A 24,843-nucleotide genomic window follows, 5' to 3' on the forward strand; every position below is an offset into this window, starting at 1 on the left:
ATGTCAAAAATATAAATAAAATCGTCATAACTACGAAGAACAGCCAAAACTAGAAAGGAAATCCTTAATCAGACGTCATTGATCACGTGATACTAACTATCCAATCAAATCCGACACTAGAAAAGAGTCGGACAAGTGTGGAGGTGCTTGTGCTAGAACTCCCAATGCTACCGCAATATTTGCACATGTGAACGGGACTTAAGTAGTAAATTGCCCATGCGCGCGATAGACAGCAGTTGTGCACGGTTTGAAAGAAAGAAAATGTTATTGCAATGTAGTAGGACTTCTCTCTCATGGTGGAACCTGGGTTACGCAAATTCTACCACAAGTCATTGTACAACTGAATACAAATACAAATACAAATACAACGCCACAACAGGCAAAATGCCCAACGAGGTGGCTGATAAAAAGATGCCCATAAAAATATGGTTGTCATATGTTTCAAAAATACAGCAACCCAATTAAAAATGCAATTAACACAAATTACAAACAATATATACACATGATAAAATATTATACAATGCCCATAAAGAATACTTATGGTTGTCTTATTCTAAGAATGGATAGCTTCTCGATTTACCCCAACATGTTTATCGTATTTCTTTTTAAACGTGTCAATTGTGTTACAATTTACTACCTCCGGGGGTAAGCTATTCCATTTATTAACAACCCTATTGGAGAAAAATTCCCTGCGACACCATAATCTTGCATTGTCCCTCACCAATCGATACTGGTGTCCCCTTGTAAAAGCAGTCGATTGGCGGTGTACTAAAAGTTCATGGTCCATCCTATCCATCCCATTGAAAATTTTGAACACTTCGATCATATCTCTCAAGCATGAATCATTGCTTGGTGCAGCATCACCTTGATCGTCCTTGCCCCAATAAAAAACAACCTCCAATCCAATCCGAAAGTGCATATGCACCCTCGAATGGTTGAGATCAAATCTATTAGAAAAATATATTTGTTTTTTGGTAAAGAGTGCTGTTGCGCTCTCTCCAAAAACACCCCCATACCACCTTTGCTATTGCGATTCGACCGCACATTCTATGACCAAAAATGCTTGTTTAGGTGTCTTATATCACTTTTTAAAATTTGCCTCATCAATTTAGAATCCCCCTGTAAATGTAAAACCAATCCTCTAGTGTTGCTTTCGTGGCATTAATGTACGTGGAAATTAAATGATGACCAAGTCAAGTTGTTCAAGTGCCATGTAATAAAATCAAACCGTATCTCCTTATTGAAAGAAGTGCCGATCAAAGTTCTTGTTTTGACCATCAATATTACGTACTTTTATTCTGACATTTATGATAATTATAATCAAAGAATATCTCCGAACGTCTCTTAGCCAAATAATTCTACAATTGCATAAACACGGTAAATATCTACGAATCGGTTTTAATTAACCACGGCACGTCCAAGAAAATAAATATTAAACCAATAACTCAAGATCCGTCGCCGCTCATGCTCATTCTCCATTAATCATTGAACTAATATAAAACATAAACAGGAATCCGAATGCTAATCAACTTAGCAAAGAGTATGAGTATAATAAACCTTAAATCGCTACCAGATAAATGACTGCAACTGAAACCGATTCTCGTGGGATTATAATTAATTTACATCATAATTAATTTTGAGATCCTTAACGGAATCGTATTATGGAATTTTCTTTATTATGTTTGACTAGTAATTATGGATTGATGCACACACAAACAGCAATCAAATACCGAGGTACAGTGCATATCATACGATAGGGGTGAGGATACATTTACTTTATGGATGCTAGAAAATTTCTAGTTTTCAATAATGATCAAAATATGTCAGTATGAAATCTCTATATACAGTGAAACCTAGATGTACTCCGAGAACTAAGAAAATATACCGTTGTAGGGAGGTTATCGTTATATCGAGAGGCAGCATTATCATCAGCCACCAAATTTGTGATATTGTTGGCATCTCTTCTGTGAATTGACGTTGTTAGTATACCACCATAAAATACACTTATAAATATATTTATTCACGATGAAAAAATTTTTATACTTTACTATTACTAAATGGATTTGCTCGAAATTATTAGATTTTAAACAATCAATGTGCTCTATTGTAGTGGTTCTCAACATGAGGGCCACATGTCCCCCTTGCGTCCTGGAATTTTTGCTGGAGAGGCTCCATAAGGGAATATAGACGAGGTTCATGTGTGCTGTATTAGTAGTAGTAGTGTACTACTAATACACACTAGTGTGCTGTATTAGTGTACAGCGTGTAATAATGTCACGTTCAATATATTATTAAACGTGACATTATATCCTCCCGTAATGGACACTCCCCGTTAACGGACACTTTTCTGATCCCCACTCCAGTGGAACAGTGCTTTAATGTATTTCACTCCCCGTTCGCTGACACTATCGATAGCCGACCGTAAAATCTGGCAAACTAATTTTTTTTTCCAAACTCTAATTTATTAATTTTTGGTCATTAACCGAGAATTTATCATATTCAACTAAGATCATGTTTAATCTCAAGCTGGTGTTGGTTGTTGAAGTTTTATATTCTGCTGGTTTACAGAATGGCAACTCTTCTGTTTTGTTTATCTTGTACAATTTACTTTTGATATGAGTGGCAACTATCAGTCTTGTTTACGCGGCCATGCTGTACGGTTGTATCTGTCTATCTCTCTATACAATTAAACTTATATTACGGGATTCCCTGCGCCCAGTCAATGTGTTTGACTATGAATTAGTTTCATAATTTTCACAGGTTATGTCCCCAGCCCCTGTTGACAAGTTAATTGTAAGTTTTGAGGGATTTATGTTCTTTGTGAACAAGTTCTAGTTTCCGAATCCGTTGGTTTACGTTTCGACTACCACGATGGCTGCAGTTGAGATTTCGTCAATCAACAAATTCGACGGCTCGAATTATTCCCAATGGAAGTTCTTGGTGAACTGTGCGTTGAAAGCTAAAGGAGTCTACGACGTGGTTGTAGGCGAGAATGCTAAACCGAATGTAGGTCCTGCCCTCGCACGATGGGAGAAAGCTGACGCAACAGCGATGTTTGTTATCACCTCGGCGATGGAGATGACCCAGATATCCCTTGTGCAGAACTGTCGTTCCTCGAAAGAAATGATTGACAAACTAGACTCGATTTATCAGCAAAAGTCCGCCTTCAACAAAATGTTATTGCTGGACAGATTTCATCAGCTGAAAATGGGAAGCAGCGAGTCAGCTGTGGAGTATATAGCGAAAGTTGAAAACCTCGCTCGTCAAATCACGGACGCCGGTGAAGAGGTGAGTGATGTTACAATCACAACGAAAATTCTAAGTACTTTGCCGACAAAATACAGAAACTTTCGTCAAGCCTGGTTGTCTATGGATTCAAATAAGCAAACGGTCGCCAATCTAACGGCACGTCTCATCGATGAAGAGCTTTCGATTTCGCGCAACGAACAGAGTGAAACTGCGTGTGTCTCAGTTTCTAAGCCGAAGAAGTACTATTCGTCGAAAAACAAAAATTTTCAGAGTCATGAAAAATCCGAAAAGCGTCTCGACAAGTCGAAAGTGATCTGTTATTTTTGCCGAAGGAAAGGGCACTATGCCTTCGAATGTAAACAACGAAAGCACGACTTCAATCGTCGTTCGTCTGAAAATGATGGTGCGTCCAATTTTACCGATGTGAATCATGATTTGCTCAGTGCTGAAAGTGTCTCCAGTGCTCTTCAATCAGGTGAAAATGAGTGGATTCTTGACAGTGGCGCATCTGCTCACATGACGTGTATTAAAAAGTGTCTTAGTGATTATCAAGAGGCAGATGGTCAAATTAAGCTCGGCAACAACACTGAATTACCCGTTCTTGGTAAAGGTAAGGTTTTGATTAAGAAATTCGTGAATGGTACATGGAATAATGGGGAGATCCATGAAGTATTATATGTCCCTGGTCTAAAAAGAAATTTATTGTCGGAAGGTGTACTGGCTTCCAGGAACATGAAGATAATTAAAAAAAATCACTATGTGAAAATTTATAATGACAATAGATTAATTGCTGAAGGTATTCGCACTGCAAATAATTTGTATAAAATGCTTTTCAAAGTCATATTTAGTGATGAGGTAAATATTACAAGTAACAACGACTTGCAATTATGGCATGAAAGGACTGGTCACATGAATATGAAGGCTCTTAAAAAGCTATGTGAACGAAATATTTTGAAAGAAAACATTAATTTTTCTGATGCCGAAAAATTCTTTTGTGAGGCTTGTCAGTATGGAAAGCAACATAAGCTATCTTTCACAAGAAGGGAACATAAATTGACTATCCCAGGTGAAATAATTCATTGTGATCTTTGTGGACCGATGTCTGTTCAATCGGTGGGAGGATCAAATTATTTCATTCTTTTTAAGGATGATTTCACAGGCTATCGTTCAGTTGCTTTCGTAAAACACAAAAGTGATGCGTTTGAACAGTTCAGAAAATTTGTTCATCTCTGTGAAAACAAATTTCAACATGTTGTCAAAGCAGTCAGAACTGACAATGGAACTGAATTTATCAATAACGAGTTCAACAATTTCCTTGGTCGTAAAGGCATCTTGATGGAAACAACGGCACCATACACACCCGAACAAAACGGTCGTGCAGAAAGAGACATGAGAACAATTGTTGAAAGTGCCAGATCAATGCTGTACGCAAAACAGCTACCTAAATACTTGTGGGCAGAAGCAGTGAATACTGCAGTATATATTCTGAACAGAACACCAACAAGTCAATATCCAAATTCTACCCCATATGAACTTTGGACTGGAAAGAAAAATTGCCTGAATCATCTCAAGATTTTTGGAAGCGAAGCGTTCATGCACGTTACGGACTCTCAAAGAAAAAAACTGGAACCCAAAAGTAAAAAGATGATTTTCGTGGGATATGATAGAGACTCGAACAAGTATCGATTATTCGATCCGAATAAAAGAACTGTGAAAGTGTCGAGAAATGTCAAGTTCAATGAAGTCCATGATGTGAAGATGCTTCCCTCAACATCCAAGGTACATGTCATTGCGGATGAAAACAATGATATAAGCCCGTACTGTGATGAAGATATGCAAGATGATATGTCTGATCGCGAATCTAAGAATCCTGGTCCTGGAAGAAAAACCCATAGGTGCAATCTTCGAGATCGATCTACAATAAAGTCTCCTTCTTACTTCGAAGCGAATATGACAGAAATTGAAACACCTGTTTCATATGAAGAGGCGATGTGTTCTCCTCAGCCACAGGAATGGAAGAAAGCGATTAAGGAAGAAATCGATGCTCTTGAGAAGAATGAAGTTTTTGACTTTGTCAATCTACCAGATGGCAAAAGGACTGTAGGTTCAAAATGGGTATTCAAAATTAAATATTTCCCAGATGGAAAAATTAAGAAGTTTAAAGCAAGGCTGTGTGCAAAAGGCTTTTCGCAGATTGAAGGAATTGATTACTCAGAAACCTATTCACCAACTTCAAGGTACGACACGATAAGGGTTCTGTTTGCTATTGCTGTCCAACGCAATCTCAAGATAATGCAATTTGACATAAAAACCGCTTTTCTCCATGGTGAAATAGAGGAAGAAATATATCTTGAGTCACCTCCGGGATTAACAAGCGATGACAACAAGGTGTGCAAACTAAAGAAATCTTTGTACGGTCTGAAACAAGCTTCAAGATGTTGGAACAAGAAATTCTCAGACTTTCTAAAAAGTTATGGTTTCGTACAATCAGTTGCAGATTCTTCAGTTTATTTTGGGACATTCAAATTAAAGACTGTGTTACTAGCCCTTTACGTAGATGACGGTTTACTATTTTGTGAAAATGAAGACATCTTCATCGAAATCGTCAATAATCTGAAGAACACTTTTGAAGCTGTGGTGTGTGAAAAGGGACTTTTCGTTGGTATAGAGTTCATTGAGAAGAAAAATTCCATCTTCATCCATTCGAAAAGTTATATTCATAGAATGCTGAAACGATTCTCTCTTGAGAATGCAAATCCTGTCAGCGTTCCTGCGGATCCCAATGCTATAATCTCTGCAGGCTCAACACCACTTGAGAGAGGTTCAGTACCTTACCGTGAAGCCGTTGGGACATTAATGTTTCTAGCTATCACTACTCGTCCCGACATAATGTTTGCCATTAATATCGTGAGCAGGTACCAAGAAAACCCTGGATTGTGTCATTGGAATGCCGTCAAAAGAATCTTCAGATATCTGAAAGGTACATCATCGTACGGAATAGAGTATACACAACAGAGCTGTGATGAATCAACCTTGGTTGGTTATTCCGACGCTGACTTTGCGAATGATGTGGACACTCGAAAATCGACATCAGGATATGTGTTCAAGATTAGCGATGGAGCTGTGACATGGGCTACCCAAAAACAGTCAGTTGTGTCTACATCAACCACAGAAGCAGAATACATCTCTGCTTCGACAGCTGTGAAAGAAACTCTGTGGTTAACTCAACTTCTCAAGGATTTTGGTGAAATTATTAATGCCGATGGAGTACCCTTGTGCATTGATAACCAAAGTGCCATAAAACTCATCAAAAACCCGGTATTTCATAAACGAACCAAACACATAGATGTTAGGTACCATTTCATAAGAGAAAAATACGAGGATAAATCCATCTGTGTGAAATATGTTAAATCAGTTGATAAAATAGCCGATATTTTCACCAAACGCCTTCCAAAAGAGAGGTTTGAAAAATTGCGAAATATGCTCAATGTGAAAATTTCATGATTATATATATATATTTTTGACAATGTTTGTTTTATATATATTACCTGTAAACCATAGAATTGGTGGGAGTGTTGAAGTTTTATATTCTGCTGGTTTACAGAATGGCAACTCTTCTGTTTTGTTTATCTTGTACAATTTACTTTTGATATGAGTGGCAACTATCAGTCTTGTTTACGCGGCCATGCTGTACGGTTGTATCTGTCTATCTCTCTATACAATTAAACTTATATTACGGGATTCCCTGCGCCCAGTCAATGTGTTTGACTATGAATTAGTTTCATAATTTTCACATTGGTAAATATGATAAATCGTCAATTAATTGCTTAATCAACTTGGCATAACTATGCTCCAAGATGGTGAATTCGAATGGTAATTTTTTTTTTTTGGTTTTGCTAATGATACGTGTGAAGAAATCCAACATTACAAGTCTGTTAACGTTGTTATTAATGTGTTTTTATCTTCTTTACACTTATTTTAATTAATTTTTTATTGTAAAATATGTGTAGTGCACGTATCATGTACGGGTAAAAATAACTAATTGGTTTAATGAAGAGAAGAAAGTTTAAAGGTTATAAATTTTTTCCACATTTATCAGACTTTCCAATTTTTTCTGGGAATTATGCATAATCACCGGTAAAAGTGATAAATGCAGCGAAATTTAAGTTATTAATAAAACTTTCTTTATCGAGACGATTAGTGATTATGCATATCCACCGGTGTGTACCACTTTCACAGTAACATTTCGTATGGGATTGTGATTTTTGAGGAAAAAGATGATTTCGAATCTGAAATCGGATGTTCGAGATCGTCGCACTGAATCGTACCGAGATGAATTTGCGCATGTAGATGTATGTATATACACTTGTATGTGTTGTAATATATATATATATATATATATATATATATATATATATATATATATATATATATATATATATATATATATATATATATATATATATATATATAATTGTATTATTCTTTCTCTCTCTCTGTCTGTCTGCAAATAGTCAGAAATGAGTTTTTCTATCTATTTATTTTATTTTTATTTTTTTTAATATTACCTCAGCACGTGGTACTTTATTCAAACATTCCTGTATTTTATTCATTATTTTTGGATGTACTGGCACTTTTATTTTTGCCACCTTGATTATGGCTCACGAGCTAAATCAATAACATTTGAATTTTGTATAGGACCAATTGCGACTGAAGCCAAACGTTGTATAAACGTAAAAGTTGAATAAAAACTAACGAGATTCCATTGTATATCGTACTTCAATATTAGCGGACACTCCCCGTTAGAGAACAAAATTTTTGGTCCGTTATCGAGAGGCTCTACAGTATTGCTTATTATTCCGCGGACAGCAATGTTCAGCAATTTAGCCGACCCCCCAAAAAAATAATTCTGACGTGTCTGGGTTGTTTTAAAATCGTCGTTCGCGGGAAGTATTTCGGTCTCGATCGATAGCTCTGAATTTTGGATCGAATTCATTTTCTTTTTTTCTTTTGGTTAAAATCCATCTCCGAAAAACGTTGGAGTTTGAATGGCAGCGGTACTCGTAAAAAAAAAACGAGTCATCCTGAGTCTTAAGGGATTTACTTAAAGTCTTCCTCCTCTTCTTCTCTCTCTAGGAACAAAGGGATTACGTGACATGGATCCAATCATTTAAGAAAAGGAAGAACATGAGAGAGAAGGAGGGGGGGGGCCCAACAAAATGGAAAGTTTTTGTGTGAAATATTGGACTGGAACAGAAAAAAGAAAAAAAAAAGACATTTTCTAAATACCTCCTTCAAGACATGGCGGAAAGAAAAAAAAAACGGGTTTTTTCCTTAGAGTTTTGAGCCTTGTATCGTGGCTTCTAAGGTAAACCATAAAATTGGGAAGGGGTTTTATTCCTTAGACCTGTTTCTTTTTTCTTTTAAAGTTATCGACCACAGGAAATAGCAGCTTAGCTTCCAATTTTTAAGTACGCTTTACGATATACGCCATTGATTCATCGTTAGCCTTTTTTTCTGGGTTTTTTTTGTTTTTTGGAAAAAGAAATCTAAAGTTTACGTGATTTTGATTGTAACTTCGATATTGGTATTGTCAAGAACCGTTTAAGATAGAGGTCAGTGTTACGAAAAATTGATACAATGGTGAATCCTTAGAGAAATGATTATAGAGCAACTCTTGGTGTTTAACCTTTTTTGGTTTCCAGGCCAGTGGTTCTCAACCTGGGGATATATACCCCCCTTGTATCCTGGGAGATTCTAATGAGGGCCACGGATGAAAATCAGATGAAAACGCAGCCACGAAAAGTGGTGAAGGTGCCACAGAGAACTCCGAAGAGATAAACTTTTAAGTGAAATATAGCATGAAAAAATATGAATACTTTTAGAATCCAGCACAGCTGTTCGTATAACCAAGACCATCTTGACCCATGGGGCCCATTATGGCCATTATGGCCCATTATGGCATTGGGAGCCTCATAGGCGATATGAGACTGTGATTTTCGAGAGTCAGTATGCATATGTGTAAGCTGTTGCTTCCAAATAATTATGAGGGAGCCAGAACATCACTTTGTTAGACAACTCATGATGCTGAGACGGCCATGATGACGGCTAACAAGGCTCCAGCCCCGGGGTCCGAGATGATCACCATCATTCTTTTTTCATGCTGTGAATTCATTATATAAGAGCCCGTGAAACGTCTGGCTTGGGGGTCTGCCAAAGATTCTAGCCTAGGGGCTCTGCTCCAGTGTGTGAGGCCATGGAGCCAAAAGTACGTTTCATGCTCATAAACTCTAATCTAAATGGTTCATGCTCACGAAGTCTAAACTGAATCCCAACATTTTATCGTCATCAAGTCTAAATTGAATCCCAACATTTTGTGCTCATCAAGTCTAAATTGAATCCCAACATTTTGTGCTCATCAAGTCTAAACTGAATTCGAACGTTCTATGCACATGAATGCTACAACTCAATAATTGGCAACCTATGGCCGAAACATTTGTGGTCAGTTGTTTATATATACATACCGCATTTATAGCATCGTAAATTGGAAAATTCATTCAAAACTCAGAAGCCTAATAATATACATGAATATTTGAAAGATTTTATTCCCGAGTGTTATTGCCTTAATAAAAGAGATTGGCTTCCTGAAAAGAAAACAATATTTTCACCACACCGCTTGTTTCAAGAAAATCCGATTAGTTCGAATTCGCAATTTCCACATGGACGTTTGTAATTGCATATCCAAATAGAAAAATCTCGCACTTATTTAAAAAACATTTTCACTTCGTATCTATTTTCTAGTAATATTTACCTTTAGTTATTCATGAGATACAAAATTCGTCACCCAAACAGAAAATTTTTACGCAGTTAAGATAATCTCTTGAGATTATTAAAATCTAATCAACTTCCGAAAAATTCCAGAGAAAAAATTTTCACTTGGAAAATTCTTTTAGCCAGAAAAATAAATTATTTATTCAGTTTTCGCTAAAGGAAACTTCGAAATGGAAATAAATATTTAATATGTTTTTTAATTTTTCATCCTGAACGCCATCAGTAAAGTATTTCATATGTAAATAAATATCGAAATATGTACCGTTTGAATCTTTGTATCCATTATCGAATTTTATGCATATGTCTCTGGAGAAATTTCGGATATGAATATCGTGATACGATCGAGCTTCGACCGGAATATTATGAAAATTCCTTAATGCGTTCTGAAATTGCGCACTGTACTCGTCTCCCATTTCCCATGAACTATTGCATTTTAATCGCTTTTCGCGCGGAGAAAAAAGCTCTCTCTCTCCATCTGAGCTCTTTGTTTCGCGTCCGGCCATGTCTCCATTTGTAAAAGTGTGCGGAAAGATGTAAACAGGATAAATCTAAATACCGAGCAATTCAAGGACATGAAATACGAATCTGAATACCGAGCAATTCAAGGACATGAAGTACGAATCTGAATACCGAGCAATTCAAGGACATGAAGTACGAATCTGAATACCGAGCAATTCAAGGACATGAAGTACGAATCTGAATACCGAGCAGTTCAAGGACATGAAGTACGAATCTGAATACCGAACATTTTTATGGGACATTAAGGCAAATCTGAATACCGAACATTTTTATTGGACATTAAGGCAAATCTGAATACCGAACATTTTTATGGGACATGAAAGCTAAATCTCAATACCGAACATTTCATGGACATGAAAGCTAAATCTGAATACTGAACATTTTATGCACAAGAAGATCGAATCTGAATATCGAAAAATTCAAGGACACGAAGTATGAATCCAAATACCGAACATCTTTATGGGACATTAAGGCTAAATCTGAATACAGAATATTTCATGGACATAGAGACCAGATAACTACAAAAATAAATTCCTTTATTTGAATAGACTTGAATACTATTATTGTAATACGTTGAAAGAAAATGAGATTAGAAAAACAAATTATTATTATTTTTTTTTTTTTTGCTTAAAAAAACTTACAAACATATATTTAATATTTATTAATTTTTCATCATCTTGAACGCCATCTATGGAGTTTTCCATACGTAAATAAATATCGAAATATATGTACTGCTGGAATATTTGTATCCATTATCGAATTTTATGTATATGTCTCTGGAGAAATCTTGGATATGAATATCGTGATAGGATCGAGCTTCGACCGCAACATGATGAAAATTCCTTAATGTGTTCCGAAATTGCACACTGTGTGCCCGTCTCCCATTTCCCTTGAACTATTGCATTTTAATCGGTATTTCGGAGAGAAGAGCTCTCTCTCTCCATCTGAGCTCTTTGTCTCGCGTGTCTCTCCCTGTCTCCATTTGTAAAAGAGTGCGAAAAGATCGATTCGTAAAACACCAGCGAAATCTGCGAAACTATAAGTAGCGGAAAACCGAAGTGTAATGTCCATAAAAGCGGAAACGTGAGAGAGACTCTTGAGAGGGTAAAAGAAGAAGCTCTCTTTGCCACGCATTTTGTGCCCCTCTAACTCACACTCTATCTCGTCTATGTAGGATGTCTCCCTATATCCTCTTCGAAGCAGCTTGAACCTGAATAATGCAATCATGCGTATGTTCCCAATGCATGGATCCTTTACTTCTCTCCATTTCCCAACCGACTATCTATATTCCGGGCAATGTATGGCGCGGTATGGGCTACGGAAATTTTCAGGAGGAAGTGAGTGAGAGGAAAAATATCGGAAAATCTGTTGAAGCAAGTGCTGATGCGAATCGAATTTGTTAAAACGCCTGACCGATCAAAGCGTGGGATGAAGGTGTCCCCCCCCCGAAATGCGATGCGATCGTTTCAGGATCATTTTACTCGATCCTCGTAGAATTTTGGTTTGAAGCAGTGTGTGTTATGGTTAAGACGGGAAAAAATTCGTTTTTTTTCAATGGTTAATATTACGCGTGAATGATGAATTCTTTCCCCCTCCCCAAAAAAAAATTATATATATATATATAACATAATTTTTTTTTCTATGTTGGAAACAGATTTTCTTTAATCCCTTCATATATACAGGATATCCATAATTACAGAACCATATTTCAAAGCTGCCTGTAGCCAAAATCAGTCATCAGAAAAGTGTGAAATTTTGTGGATGACTTAGTAAAGGGATGAGTATTTCTTACAGCGAAAAACAAAATTAGTTCCGAAAATTGGCGTCGGAGGGCTTTTTATTAATATATTGCATATTTAGTCACACTTTCTGCTTTTGTAAATTCTTTTTTTACAGCAAAACATATTTCACATGACGGCCGTCATTTTCAGCTACCATGTGAAATCACACGATGGCGTGTTCCACAGTCGAGCGTGTGTGATTGCAAACTCGATGTGCGATCTCGTCAACTTAATCATTGTGAGTAGCAAGCACATTGAAAACAAGATCCCCGCGAATGTTTCAGGGTGCAGCTGGTGCGTGACATCGAAAAACATTTATACGTATACTACATTTTCAAAGTAATACGAAATTTAGAACTATCCCCCGCACCACCAGACCAACCGTGACCCCACTCTGTCCCACTAGGGGATATAAGCTGGTCCGTCTCAGGAGACGTGGGCCACGTTGGAAAATTTCAGATGACATTCAAACCAGCAAACCCCCCACACCAAGCCACAAGCCAGCCACAGCAGCATCCCTCATACAACTTCATCCCCCCCCCCCACACACACACACTTCCCCACTTGTTGTACATGAAATGATATATCAATAGAAAGATATGGGGAAACATGGGCAGGTGCAGGGACGCACATCGCCTGCAGACCACGAGTGGGGCCCACAAAAACTAGTATCCCTCCCCCCCCCCCCCGAAAGAAATTCTCATCGCTCCATTAAGTCATCCACAAAGTTTGAGAATTTTCTCATGACTTTTCTGCATGACTGCTGTGAATAACCCTGCACAAAATGGAAGGCGACTTCAATAGGAGAGAGAAAGAGAAAGATGCAAATTTTCAAAATACAGGGTCTTTCAAAAATAATCATCCGATTAAAAAAAAAATAATAACATAACTATTCAGCTTTTCATTCGTTTCGATCGAATAATTTATAGGTAGAAAGAGGGAAATCTCGAGTTTCACGCAGTTGCCGACGAATAACGCTCTTCCTTCGGCCGCCACTTCAGTGTTTGTCAAGATTGGCTTTTCCCACAGTTGGAAACCGATTCGGATGACTTCATTTCCCATCAGAACGGGGCACCACCAAACTGGAGCTTAGATGTTCGAGAATTTTTTAACAATCGCATTCCTAAACGATGGATCGGCCGCGCGGACACCTGACGATTCAGTTGAACATCACTGGCCTCCAAGATTACCGGACCTCACAGTGTGCGATTTCTTCTTGTAGGGGTTTATAAAAGACTACGTTTATGCGCCTCCCCCTTCCAGCTACATTAGCCGAACTGAAGATACGCATAACAGCAGTAGTGGGTGCAAACATGCTCGCAAAAGTTTGGGACGAATTTGAATACCGTATATAGACATATGCCGTGCATCCCATGGTGGAAATATTGAGCACTTTTTATTTGGTTTGTAAAAAAACTTTGATTAGCCATGTAATATAAAATTAATCTCAAGTGTCTATGTGTTCAATATTTTTCGTAATATACGCATGTCAAATCGGGTGATTATTTTTGAAACATCCTGTATTTTATGATAGGAGTGTGCAGCGGCTGAAATAAGTTTTAAACTCATCTTGGCACTAATTTTTACAAAGGAAATCTCTACTTTATCCATGACACCACGAGACACATTCTTTTCATTAGCCAGTCACTATTGGGTTTATTTCGGTCAAATTTTTGAAGCGCTGTGAATGTAGCCTATTTTTATTTGTTTATTTTTTCAAATTCAATAGTTTATTTTTATAATAAAACTAGTTATAATACTCGGAGCTGTCCGGGTTTTCTTCGGTTACTGGGAGGATTGACAAAAAATGGCAGACCATTATAAAAAGGAATAAACTATTATACACATAATTAATAATGGCAGCATTAAAGAAGTGACAAACCATTGTAAAGGCAGATGCACGTCTGAAGCGCATCGCTAGGGAACCACGGTAACCGAAGTAAACGTTCCGAAAGTATTTGTTGAGTCCCAGGAACCATTGTGCCCGACGGTTTTTGGCCCCTGCTCTGAGAAACTTTTAAAGTAGCCTATTTTTCAATCCGGGCCCTGTTTTGTATATGTATGCAAAATTCGGCAACGATCGATTTAAAATTGTAGATTTGTACAGAGAACATACACACACAGACAGAAAACCAATTTTATGTACACAGAAATAAATTAATTTGCAAATGAGATATTACCTGTGGGGCATGATTGGTGACTTTATTTTCTATCAAGTAAAAAAGAATAGAAAATCAAAAGGGCTCGTGTTTTGCATTGGTTGCCACAATTCATATAATAACCAGTAAAATAATGTTAAATATTATTTAGACAAGAAGAAAGAGAAAAATATGAAATGAATGAAAATCAAGTATGAAACGGGAGAAATAAGAATGCCTTACTTTAAGAAAGCATGCAGAGTTTTGGACGATCCGATGCGTGCAATTGATTCACAATATAGACAGCAACAAATTTTCAAAACAGATCATATTCCAGAACTTCTATTCTATCAAGATTGGATTTCGCTAATGCTGCAGTGGAAATATCATTAAAAACACTGTTCGTCCAGTGATTTTATGTGACTTTATTTATGTGATTTTATTTTTCCCACTGTCACCATTGATTTATTTAAAATTTTTACACATTTCATTAATAATGCTATCCTATGACACTATAAAGTTTTATACTTAATATATTGCAAATTTAAAAAAATGTATATTAGTAATACAAAAAAGAATTAGTGAAAAGATACTTTTTCACTACCTCTTCATTTCTCTTATATTTTTATCCCACTATATAAATAGGCCTATATATGTATACAAGATTCATCGAAAGACTAGTTATTTGTGGAGATGAAGATTACAAGGAACAAAATTTATCACTGCCCCCACGGGGACTCGAACCCCGGTCTCTCGCTTGCCGTAATCTTCATCTCCACAAATAACCAGTCTTTCGATGAATCTTGTATTGAGAAGTGGAGAGGACGTTTCTATATGCATATGGCTATCTGGTTGGCCTTTGTCATTCACGAGCTATTAGTTGATTGTTGACGCCGTTCATGTACGGTGCCTTTCAACATATATATACGCTCCAAGGTTGAAATATTCTATCTGCTTCCATAGCTTAGATGGTAGAGCACTCGTCCGGCAAGCGGGAGACCGGGGTTCGAGTCCCCGTGGGGGCAGTGATGAATTTTCTTCCTTGTAATCTTCATCTCCACAAATAACCAGTCTTTCGATGAATCTTGTATTGACAAGTGGAGAGGACGTTTCTATATGCTATATATGTATGTACGTAAGCTTAAAAATAAACTAGCATATTATCAATGTACGTAATCAAATAAAAATTCATTCAAACGAAAGGAAACTGTTCCGTCACGAAATGAAGCAAAAGTGTAAGATTTCGTCAACTCAATCTTATTTTAAATTAAATCTTAAATAATTTTGAATTCAAAATTTAATGTAAAAGGAGATTGAGTCAATGAAATCTCCATTCTTTTACTTGAACTAAACGGTTTCCTTTATTTTGAATTAATTTTTATTCGATTACGTACATTGATGTCATGTTGTCATAGAGTAAATACTAAGTATATACTATATAATATATATTATATAATAAAGTATAAAAATGTAATTTTTTTTTCTGCGTCAAGTATAAGCAGAATAATTCGCGAACATTTTCTGAAAGTGATCGGCTCTAAGTTCAAGAATTACTTGGGAAAACGTCATTGAAACGGAAACAAGAGTAACGAAAAATTATTCGTTATATCCGGGGTGGTTCATTTTCATCAATGTAAGAAAGATTCGTTAACATATCTTAGTCTCATTCTTTATGAGACTAACTCCGGAGGACTGCCAATTACTGACGTTATGGCCGAGGTGTCGTTATTACCGAGTTTGACTGCGTATTCGTTTCACGTCCTTTTGGTAATTCTTCTACATTAATTAAAGATATGCAGCTAAAAAAAAGGCTGAATCCTGTATAATAGTCAGAAATAATTTTTTTCGGTGTTTTTTCCTTCCACCATCTAAAAAATCCACCTGTCTTATTTAAATATTCGTATAAAAGAAATTCAATTCAGGTTGGGGAATTGGTGGAGGGGGAACACTCCACACACACACACACACACACAAAAGAAATATTCGATCAACGCAGTGAAAAGAAAACGACAATATCTTGGAACTAAATACCTTTTTCCCTGTGGATCCTTTTTTAGAACTTTTGTTCCCAAGAATAAGAAAATAGGAGACACACACAATGCAACAAAAGAGAACTTGGGGAATAAAATTTCAATAAAGAGTGGTTTTTCATCCACAATTTTTTGCGTGTTTTGTGAAACGTAATGAATAAGGAATCAAATTCCGTAGATAATTTATTTATAGATGATTGATTGGATAGTGTTGTGCGTATAATTTGAATACAACATACTAGAAAAAAAAAAGCAAAAGTAAAATTGTTACTGGTATCTATAGAATTATTATCAATCTATTTAATGAAGAAAATTAATGAATCTACCAACATCTAAATCAGCTCTGAAAATAAGAAATTTCAGCTTCTAAGTTCTTTAATGACTATTTAAGGGTGGATATAACTGAATTTAAACGTAAATAAAAATCTCTAATTTACTAACATATGTATATGTAGGCTACAGTTACATAAACTATAGATCAATACGTTCATATCATCATACGTTTCCTGTAAATTCACAAAAAGTAATTGATTCATTGATGAAACATTCACCGAAATTAATCAATTCATCCACGGAAAGTTCACTGAAAAAAAAATTAATTTAAATTCATCGAAAACGATCAATTTAAAACTAAAAAAACAATCAATTTAAATCTAATAAAAAACAATCAATTTAAATCTAATAAAAAACAATCAATTTAAATCTAAAAAAAAACAACTAATTCAAACTCACTGAAAACAAATCGTTGAAGGAAAGTTCGCCGAAAAAAATCCAAATCCATCGAAAGAAATTAATTCAAACTCACTGAAAACAGTTAATTCATCAACCGAAAGTTCACCGAAAAAATAATTCATACCCACCGAAAACGGTTAATTAAAATTCACCGAAAACAATTAATTAAAATTCACTGAAAACAATCAAATCAAACTCACAGAAAACAAACAATTTATCGATGGAAAATTCACCTAAAATAGTTCAAATCCACGAAAGAAATTAATTCAAAATAACTGAAAACAATTAATTCAAACTCACTGACAGCAATTCACCGAATACAATTCATCGAAGAAAAGTTCACAGAAAACTATTAATTCATCGGCAGAAAAGAGATATTTGCATACTTTATTAATCAAACTTGAATGTGAAAATGTACGTGAATAAAAATTCTATTGTTATGAATCAGGTATATCATCTACTAGCTGTAATACCAGGCGCTGCCCGGGTTTTCTTCAATTACTGAGAGGTTTGAAAAAGTGATAAACCATCACAAGTGCAAACAGCCACCTCGTTGGGCATTTTGTCTGTTGTGGCGTTGTATTTGTATTTGTATTTGAACAATCATGCAGAATACTGACAAAATTAAAAAAGTGGCAAACCATTGTAAAGGCATGCTCATATCTGAAACGCATTGTTAGGAAATCACGGTAACCAAATTAAACATTCCAAAAGTTATTGTTAAGGCCGGGAAACCATTTTTGCTCATTTCATTCAGATCATTCTTACTAATAACGAAAGAAGCTTCAGAGCTTAAGAAATCGATGGACAATTTTATTATATTCGTTACTATTTAAAAGGTCATCAAACAGAAACACCTTAAAAATACGATACACTTTCTCATGTAGGACTTGAATTTTTTGAAATGAACCGATCAATCCTTACCAAGCAAATAACGAAACTGTGTGTGGAATGGACATTTCTTTCATCTATAGAATAGACAGGATACCTAAATTATTCATAAATTAATCCAACAGCGAACTTAAACTTAAATTGCTATATAAAACATGAAATCCGAATGTCATAAAGACGTCGATTTCCCTTTGAATAATGATTCTCGTTATATCGTCATTCATTAATAAATTATTACGTGCAGTTGAATTTGCAATTTCATCTCGAGGACCCGAGCCAACTGAAGTCATCACCGTCATCATCGGCTCGATAATGTCCGGCTAAATACGAACTAACAAAATAAAAAATCCTAGGCAAAAAGTATAGCAGTAATAATAATAATGATAATAATACGCGAAAGATAGATCAAGTGGAAATAGAAGGGAAAAAAAGATTCTTTTCTTTTCTTTCAGACAAACGAGGTCAATCACTAAGGCTATTACCAACCAAAAAGTGACAAAGAAAGAGAGGCAAAATAATAATAGAAAAAATAATAAGAAGAAGAACGCCATATTTATTGATTACTTAACATTCTACCTTCCTTATTCTTTTCTTTCTTTTTTTGCAAGAAGACAGAATAAAAGAAAAGAAAAGGAGCAGCATCATATTGGAGTAAGAGGAATTCAAAGAAAGATTACGTGATGTCATCAAGAAAACTTATTTTGGAATGCTGCCCATCCCGAGAAAGTACCCATCACCATCATCATCATCTATGAAAACATTTACTTGGACAGAGTCAAGAATACATATAAAAAGAATAATAAGAGAGACAGGAAAGAATATAAGTCATAACTATTTCCTGCTACATACGAGAATAACATCGCAATGAAAGGAAAACGGCAAAGGGATAAATGACGGCAAACTGAACAGAAAAATAGTAAAAAAAAAAAGTGACTTTACCAAGTCCAGTGATTGTTCTGTTGTTGGAGCCTTTCCGGAATTAATTTTGTCCCCCGGCTGAAGAGATACAACTAGTCCCAAGCTATTTTATTACATTCCAAGTGTTCTCTTTCCCTAGTCGGATATTTGACTTGATTTTTCTCTCGTATATACTCTGTATCCCGCAAAGGTCAACCACTCCTACGATAGAGGGTTGTTTTTCCTTTTTGCTTTGTTTGAAATGTAAAAGTTTGTTCAAGCTCCGTGGAAAAAATTTCAGCATAAGAGTGCTCAGTGATAGAACTGCTGATGGGAATATTTTTCTGTAAAATTTTAAAAAGGGGGAATGCAGTCAATTTCAGTAACATGAATGCGAACCGGCTCATGTCTCATTCAAAAAAGTCTCTCATTCTCTTCAAAGAGAACAGACAGACATACAACGCGATACTGACATGACATGAAACTGAAGCATTTACCAACTTTACTTCAAAATATGGGAGACAGATGGCACTGGCAGCAAAAAACGCGAAACAATCACAATTCTGACATTAAGCATTGAAGGACCGGACACACCCCGCCTCACATCTCAGGGGAAGATTTCAAAGCGTTTCGAAAGCATGGGTGTATCTGTAAACTTTATTAAATAGCAAGAGCAACATGGCAACAAAAAGATTAAATTATCAACATAAAAGAAAAATTCAATCTGGATTCTCACGATCTGTTTTGTAATAAAGATTGAATAAAATAAAAATGAGTTGGTTTTCATGAAATTAAATGTTGAATCTGTGTTGTCGACATAGAATTGAATAAAATCTTGGTGTAATCACTAGAATAAATAGTTAATTTATCAATATGATAATTTGTAGAAACCGTCCATCTACGATTAGATTACAGTCATATAGCGCTTGATCGTCCTTCAGCCAGGTAAGAGGTCGCAAATCATAGGTTTTTTGCGGGCCTCGAGGTATTCGCGATGGTGCATAGTCAACGTCTTCATTTCGAAATGTCCGGCCATTTGTACCATTTACATAATAAAAGGTTCGGAAAGGTTTATTGCCGTTCGGAATCGGCAATAAACTGAAGGTCACGGTGTAATTAGCCCTCATGTTCACAGAATGACCATTGTTTGACAAACTTTACCACACGTCAAGGTAATTTCACGTATGTTGAACCATTGGTAGAATATCAAGGTTTATAAGAAAGAATTACGTATTACTAAAAAAAAGGTTATAAGAAAATATATAAATTACTCACATCAAAATGTTCAAACCGCTACATAAAATGATCTCTTCTCATTTACTTAAGCTTGAGTTTTCACCTTTTTTTCCTCCTATATACAAATTAATTTGAAAGGGAAAAAAAATGTCAAACTTCAAGTTACAAAAAAAGTCAATTGAGAGAATATATTTTTTTTATTACTTACTTCTTATCAAAGTTTAAGAGGAAAAATATACGACATTACAAGAAGAAGAAAAAATTTATAATGACGGAAACGGGCGGATAAATAAAAAAGTAGTGAACAAAACACAACACATAACATGGCCAAATTGGAAAGGCGATCCCATTCAACATGGGATTAGTCTTGTCCAAAGTCTTTAATCCCTTTCACAGTTGAGAGCAAACGACACGTAGAATTTATATATCTTTGAGAGGATTTATAGTATTGAGAGAGGAGACGGTAATTCCATTTCACTTGCCCCCCCCCCCCCCCCGACTTCATGTTGCCCACTCTCTCTTCCGAATGATGATGATGATTCTCCAGGAAATACTGCGGATAAACACAAGTTAATATTTTATACTGATAATTCTCTGTGAGACCCATAAAATTTATGGTTTCTACGTAAACAGATTTTTTTTCTTCATTGGAATTTAAAAATTCAGTTTGCGATCTTTGTTTGCAGAAAAAATGCATGCTTTTATATATCTACAGGGTGCCTCAAACATATTAAAGTTCATTTAACCCTTTTAGACCATGGTGCCACAAATATGTGGGTTGCTTTTTCTCACTGAATAATTTTTCTCTTTTGACTTCATTCAGTCGAGTCCATACTTGAAGGATTGTGTAAGTTTTTAGTTTGAAAAATGGTGATATGAACTTTGAGGGCTTTCATCAGAGGGCAGCACTTAAAGTTGAAATTTCAGGGGGGTCTATAAGATGGCTTCCAGGAGACAGTGACTCCGGGAAAAGTGTGATTTATTGCATAAAATTTAGCAATAAAATTCTGGGCAAAATTGTATTTGATGATGAATATATCCTGCATCATGTTGACTGAAAAATTTGAACAATTTGAATTATTTTCTTTACAAATAATTGGAAATTTGAAGGGAAAAAAGTTGAAAAATAAAGATTTGCTGGCATTTATGTTTTTGATGTCTTTTTTGAGTAACAAAATGCAAATAACATTTTGAAAATGACAAAAAATGAATGCTTGGGTCTGAAGGGGATAAAAAGTAAGAAATGTTAACAAAACGAAACTTATTTGCACGAAAATTGAATTTATTTTAATAAAAATACAATATATAAGTTCTAGAAGATACCGATAGACTTGACCCGCCTGAATACTTACCTTCGCAGGTTCTTGTATCATTTCTTCTAGCTCGTCTGGATTACTGTTGGTAATAACAATGTCATCGGAAAAAACACAAATGTTTAACAAAAATTCCTAATTTATTTTAATTCCTTTCTCATCCCGATCCAGTTCACTGAATCCTTCTTCTAAAACAGCGGTAAAGAGCTTTGGCGAGATAGTATCACCCTATCCGGACTCCTTTTCCAAGAGTTTAATCCTTTCTTTTCCTTTATCCAAACTAATGGTTGCAGTTGCTTTGTCATATAGTATTTTCTTAATGACATTGATATAAGTTTTCTCTACCCCAATTTCAGCTAGAGCTTTAACAACAGCAAATGTGAAGACAGAATCAAACGCTTTCTCAAATTCAATAAAGGGCATACACAAGGGTAATTCGTATTCCTTTTATCTCTCTGTGAGTTCCCTGATTGTCTGGATGTGATTCCATTGTAATAAATCCATTTTGAAAACTTGGTTGTTCTCTTGGTTGGGCTGCGTCCAACGTGGATTCAAGCCTATGTTAATAATGATGTATTTTGATGTATTGAAATGCAATATAAGCTCTCTAATACATTCATTTTTGAGTTTCTATCGTCAGAAAGTTACCTATCGTTCATTCCTTTTCAGATTTTTTTTCACATTTTTTGATAGGATCAAAGAAAAGGGTGATCATCGAATTTTCATATCAAAACGGGGAATTGGAAATATATTAGTATAGATGAATGTCACCCTAGTTTATGAATGCAATGAAGAACCGACTGCTTATTTTTTTTTTTTTTTGTATTTTTTGTATTTTAATACATGAGTCTAGGTTTAGAAATATATCCGGACTTAGTTTACATCAGGCCTCCTCGACGTTGCGGGCCAAATTAAAATTTTTCATGAGGCCCCCTTTACTCATACTGTGATATATATAAACGTAAGAGAATCTACAAATTCAGACGGACTGAAGTATAGTGGCGTCGGATTGACCAACACTGACTTGAGATAGACAGAGATTCTAAAATTATAAAAAGCTTTTTTTTGTTTTATTCTGAAAGCATTTCTTTTTCATTACATATGAATTTTCAAAATTTTTATCACCAATTTTGAATTTTTTTAATCGTTTCTTTAATTAATTATAAATTTTCTCTTTAGTTATGAAATAATTTCTATAATTAATTCTGGAATAATAATTTTTTTCCAGTAATTTCAGAATTATTTCTTTCTCTGATTCTGAAATGAGTTCTAAAAATGATTCTGAACACACTAGACTCATTTGTGAATGTTTTTCACCTTCATCAAATCCATCAATTACACTAGGGAATAATGCATAATCACCGCTAAAACGTAAAATCTGAACTATTTATCGAATTAACCAAGTACGTTTGTATTATGTATAATTACCCGTAAAAATGAATGTTTTTTTAGTGTTGTCATACTTACCAACGGGTTTTATGCGTAACCACCGATAAGAGTGATACATTTATGATGCTTGCGGAGACGATTGGTGATTATGCATAATAACCAATTTATTACCTTTAATGGAAGTTATATTCTCTACTAAAGCATTTCAACACCTTGCCTCTTGAGTCCCGCCTCATCTTTTAGTGGCGTAATAGTGATTTTGCCCAAAGATCGTAGCCCCATGTTAAAATCCTATTCATCATCAACAACCATTTTCAATCCACTGCTGGATGAAGGTCTCCTCTAAATTTTCCCATTTTACTCTGTCTGAATAACGCCATCAGGCAAGTGAAAGGACGCGGGTTCGATTCCCCTCAATCGCAGTTGGGAATTTTCTTTCTTTCCTGTATTAATCTTTTGCATCCGCCAGCTGTTGTAAACCTTTGCATACATTAAATGCTAATAAAAAATATATTAATCATTATCTTATTAATAATATGACTACACTCGTGTCTTAAATAACTATAGTCTTTGTGCGATGCAAGTGAGAAGAATGGATGAAAGCAAAATTTTTAGTCTATAAAATGATCATTATGGTCATGGGGATGTTTCGGCTCAATTCTATCAACTCGATTAAGAGCGAGAGAAAGTTTTTATTTTCTTTTGTCGGATAATAGCAAATTATTGCGCTCCGTTCTGTTGGAAAGAATGATGTTGATGAATTGACTAGCATCGGGGAAAGGAAAGGATATATTTCTAATACGAGCCCCGGACGTGACCGGCATTGTTTCTTGCCGGGTGCCTTAATGCTGACATGATATGAAGAGTCAGCAACGCATTCAGGCGATATTAGTGATAACGTGATCGCAATTTCATAAACCCATGCTCGGTATGAAATATACATGAATAAAAGGCATTAAAAGATCAGAATGCTGCGAGGAATATCTTTCATATGGAGTCTCATACGTCTAAAAAAGACTTTAGCGTTACCCTTCGATGGTGGAAGTTTATCGGTATATATAAAGATTTATATATCACTAAAATAACTTGATACTTTTTTTTTTCCGAGGGGAAGACATTCATCAAGATAATTGAAGCCCGTTCATTGAAATCAAATTTGTGGGAATTGCTTCTTCTTTTGAGCTACCGGTTTTTTGTCATTCAAAAATAGAAATATTTATATAATTAATAGCTGCCCGAAGACTTCATCTACGCGAGGACGTGGCAATAGTGGCAATTCACATAAATTAACACGTCATAAGTATCAGTCATTTCCGTTCAGTTGTCTCAATTGAAACGTGTTCAAAATAGATTTGGTGCAGCAAAAATGTATCGAGTTCGCGAAGAGAAACCCTAGAAATGCGTGGGCAGAAAATTCATCGCTAACAATTCCCCGCCGGAAAAAAATAACTTTTATATTTGAATTTTCCGGCGGTGAATTCAGATGTATGCCGAAAGGGAAATTTACCGCTGGTAAAATTCAGTGCTAAGACAATTGACCGACAAACAAATAATCGACACAAAGTGGCATACATGGTGATTAAATTACCATGTGATTGATCAAGTGAGTCAGGAGAGTTGATGAGTGAGCAAATGAGCGAGTGAGGCAGTCATACCGCCTCTCACTCGCTCGATAACTCAACCCTCACGCTCGGTCATTCACTCTGTCACTCACCCGGTCATTCATACGGTCAATCCTACGAATACTCACTCACACGGTCACTGATAAAGTTATTCATTCGGTCTCTCATTAATCATTAATACGGTCACCAACTCACCTCTGGTGCTTAAGACTGAC

At 35.7% G+C, this 24,843-nt stretch overlaps 1 long non-coding RNA gene across 1 annotated transcript in view; it reads right to left on the reverse strand.

Moving 5' to 3' along the window:
* Positions 1–24,843, reverse strand: part of LOC149078299 (uncharacterized) — a 115,188-nt gene that overhangs the window by 68,429 nt on the left and 21,916 nt on the right. Inside the window, exon 2 of the long non-coding RNA XR_016193927.1 lies at positions 20,344–20,419. This is a non-coding gene — a long non-coding RNA (uncharacterized LOC149078299). The remainder of the gene's footprint in view (positions 1–20,343; positions 20,420–24,843) is intronic.

The sequence above is a fragment of the Pholcus phalangioides genome, unplaced genomic scaffold (genome assembly GCF_987345545.1).
Source record: "Pholcus phalangioides strain wild (caught in Gottingen) unplaced genomic scaffold, Ppha-v1.0 ptg000014l_1, whole genome shotgun sequence".
Lineage (NCBI taxonomy): Eukaryota > Metazoa > Arthropoda > Arachnida > Araneae > Pholcidae > Pholcus > Pholcus phalangioides.